We start from the raw sequence: 3,925 nt of genomic DNA, 5'->3' as shown, positions 1-3,925 counted from the left end.
AGTTTTACATTAGTGCGATCAACTGAGTTTCTCGGCTGAGCCACAGAACGCAGAAAAGTGACTTGAGAGACTGTTTTCTCAATTTTCCCAAAGATGGTACATAACTATACCATTGCAGATGTGCACGCCATTGCACACAATGGATGCCTTGGAGCATCAGAGTTTAATTCTCTGAAAGATTCCTGGCTGAAACAGGCTGAGTCATATGTTTCAAATCGCAAGTCCCTAAAGATGGTTCCAAAAATAGTTTTTCACCCACCCAGTCATGGAATCAAGTGAATCTTCTGGAAATTCATTCTTCCAGAGGTGAAATTTCCGACATTATTTTGAATGCTACTGTCATTTCGGGAAAATGTTCAATATTGAAACAAAATGAAATACTCTGTGATGAAAATATAAGCACAAAGTTTGGTGGCTCACCCCCTCCGGATGATCAGTGTTTGTTACTAAATGGAGAGACCTGTGGAATAGAAATGTGCATGGAATTAGTGACGAACATATTATTCAGATTGCATCCATCCAAACAAGCCACAGTATTCCATAGTCAAAAATAGAAGCTATTGCTGATAACATTTACAACTATTTTTATAGATACAGCTAAAACAATTAAACTTAATGTTTTGTTATGAAGCTGATGTTGAATACAAAAAAAATAAAAAGGAGGTAAATGTTTTGCTGCCAATGAGCATATTTTACAAATGTTAAAACTTTATGTAAGTCATCTTACATGTCCTATAAGCTTGTTTTTTTCTTTCTTTCTTTCTTTCTTTCTTTCTTTCTTTCTTTCTTTCTTTCTTTTTTGTGTGAATGAGTTACCTGATTTTAATTGCATTTTGTTCCAAATCACTTGGACATCTGTTTTGAAAATTTTCGGGATGTTCTGTTTGTCATCTGGGCTATAGCTGCTGCTGTTCATGGTAGCTGGGGCCCAGAAATTCCCGGGCCAGCATAGCCACAGCCAGGGCCAAGGACCTGGGAACCAACTTCCTTTGTAGGACAGGTGGGAGGCAGAGGTCCAGCAGGTCAGCTACAGTCAAAAAAAAAAAAAAAAAGAATTTTCAATAATTGGCACACCATACAACTTCAGTTTTTGAAGGTTTTAGAAAATTGGAATCGCTACAAACAAAATTTTCACTCAAGACAATCCTGAAAACGAATACAAATGCAAGAGAAGAATTGATCTTGAATACCAGCGTGGGGTATATCTTGTCTGATGAGGCTGTGAGGATTCAACATATGTAAGCCTTCCTTCTGAATTCAATAAGACCTTGAAATATTTCAGCTTTGGGGAATAGTCTTTTCATGGAAACTTTATTTTTAATTTGATGCATTTATATTTTCTTCCAGAATGGAAATAAAGTTGAGAAGACTTATGATTTTGCAGCGTTTGCATTTTATGAGACATTAATTTTATTTATTAAGTTTTTTTTATCTGAGTATAGTTGATACACAATGTGACTTTAGTTTCACGTGTACCACATGGTGATTCGACTTCTCTATGCGTTATGCTACGCTCGTCAAACGTGTAGCTACCATCTGTCACCATACAACGATATTACAGTATCATTTACTATATTCCCTATGAATGCCTTTCATTCCCATGACTTATTCCTTCCATGCCTAGAGTTCCGGTACCTCTAGCAACCCTTCACCCATTTTGCCCAGCCCCCAGCCCCCTCTCCTCTGGCCACCATTTTTAATGTGGCAAATAGAGACATATTGTTTGAAGAGTTTGATCCTATACAAAGTGAAAGTAATTTAGATGGAAACCCACGAATAGAAACTTCGAAGACATTTGAGCTGAAATAGTTGTACACTTCCTTACAAAGAATTAGAATTGAGAGTATTCCCTATTTAGCAGTATTTATCTGGCCTCACCTGACCACCTGGAGATTTTTCTTACTAAAACATAACAGGGTCTAAAAGACAAGTCTACTGGCAATGCCAGTAATTTCAAATTTATTAAACAAAAATTCAACTTAAAAATTTTTTTTCAACGTTTTTTATTTATTTTTGGGACAGAAAGAGACAGAGCATGAACGGGGGAGGGGCAGAGAGAGAGGGAGACACAGAATCGGAAACAGGCTCCAGGCTCCGAGCCATCAGCCCAGAGCCCGACGCGGGGCTCGAACTCAGGGACCGCGAGATCGTGACCTGGCTGAAGTCGGACACTTAACCGACTGCGCCACCCAGGCGCCCCTCAACTTTTAAAAAGATTGCAAGAGGGATCGCCTGGGTGGCTCAGTCGATTAAGTGTCCGACTCTTGATGTTGGCTCAGGTCATGATCTTACGGTTGTGAGATCAAGCCCCTTGTTGGGCTCCACACTGGCCATGGAGCCTGCTTAAGATCTGCTCTTTCCCTCTACCGCTCGCACTCTCTCTTTCTCAAAAAAATAAAACAAAACAAAAACGAAGAAGAAGAAGAAGAAGAAGAAGAAGAAGAAGAAGAAGAAGAAGAAGAAGAAAGAAAATTGATTACAAGAAAGTAAGAAAGTTTAGGACAAAATTTAAAATAATAGGACTGTCTTAATAAAAATAAAGTCTTCAAAAAAATATTTGTGACACTTTTAGAGGTTGCTACAGCTAAGAAACTGATTAAAGTCTATAAAGATATTCCAAGGCAGTGCCTGGGTGGCTCAGTCATTTGAGTGTTCGACTCTTGATTTTGGCTCAGGTTGTGATCTCACAGTCATGGGATCAAGCCCTGTGTCTTCTTCACTGACAGCACAGAGCCTGCATGGGCTTCTCCCTCGCTCTCTTTCTCCCTCTCTCTCTGCCCCTCCCCCCACTTGTACACACACTCTCTCTCTCTCTCAAAATAAATAAGCGTAAAAAAGATATGCCAAGAATAAGTACTCTGCTTATGCTTCTAAATGTCCAGAAAATTAATATAAAGAAGTTTTACAATTGTGGCCCTAATGTATGTGATATTGTGCTTCTGAGAGAGTTCTGAAAAGTCTTTTTGAATACAACAATCTATGAATGTGATTGTTTCAACAGCACATATACTAAAATTGGAATGATACAGAGAAGAAGAGCATGGCTTCTGAACAAAGATGACATGAAAATTCGTGAAGGTGCCATATTTTTTTTTGAATAGGTGATGGGGAATAAGGAGGGCACTTGGGTGTTAAAAAAAATGAGTGTTGTTGATGACACTATAGCCACATCATATTCAAAGAAGAAATGCTAGAAGTCTGATTTCTAGATATAGGGTGAGGAGGGATACACACGAAATGTAGGGCTGTGGCAACTCGATTGTTATAATCTTTCTAACAGCAGAAATAACTCTTGCAACAGTTCTGGTCCTGCAGATGATAAGAAAGGTTAAGTGGGGGGTGGAGGTGGGGGAGGTTGCTGTGGCTTTCACTTTAGTTGATCAGAAAAGATGAAAGGTGAGACTAGATATATAAGATTTTAAGAATTAAGAATTAGATGTATTCTAGAACAGTTACGTTGGTAAATTGATATATTAGCAGTATAGTAGCTAAAAGAAAAAGGTGTCAAGATAAGGGACATTTAAGAAAAGGAAGAAAACTTCTACTGCAGTAGGAAAATCAGGAAAAGAGGAAACGATGATGGCTGTTGAAAGGTTTATTTCTTTTGACACTATTTCATCTTAGCATAGCCTAAAACATGATATGTTAACATTCATTAATAGAAACTGACTGAAAAGGAAAGATGCCAATAGAGCTGTAAAGCAGAAAGGAAAGAATGGATGAGTGTAAGTAATGCTATGTAAAAATGAATTTTTAGGGGCTCAGTCGGTTAAGCATCTGATTCTTGATTTCGGCTCAGGTCGTGATCTCATGGTTTGTGAGTTCGAACCCTGCATTGGGCTCTGTGCTGATGGCGCAGAGCCTGCTTACGTCTCCCTCTCTCTCTACTCCTCCCCTGCTTTCTCTCTATCTCTCTCTTGAAATA

At 38.7% G+C, this 3,925-nt stretch overlaps 1 non-coding gene across 1 annotated transcript; it reads left to right on the top strand.

Annotated features, from left to right (window-relative positions):
- The first annotated feature begins 2,985 nt into the window (after positions 1–2,985).
- Positions 2,986–3,092, top strand: LOC131488911 (U6 spliceosomal RNA). The gene has a single exon (XR_009250299.1). It is a non-coding gene; the product is annotated as a U6 spliceosomal RNA (small nuclear RNA).
- Positions 3,093–3,925: the final 833 nt, after the last annotated feature.

The sequence above is a fragment of the Neofelis nebulosa genome, chromosome 10 (assembly GCF_028018385.1).
Source record: "Neofelis nebulosa isolate mNeoNeb1 chromosome 10, mNeoNeb1.pri, whole genome shotgun sequence".
Classification (NCBI taxonomy): Eukaryota; Metazoa; Chordata; class Mammalia; order Carnivora; family Felidae; genus Neofelis; species Neofelis nebulosa.
The sequence above is the reverse complement of the archived record's forward strand: the minus strand, read 5'-3'. Positions and strand labels throughout refer to the sequence as shown.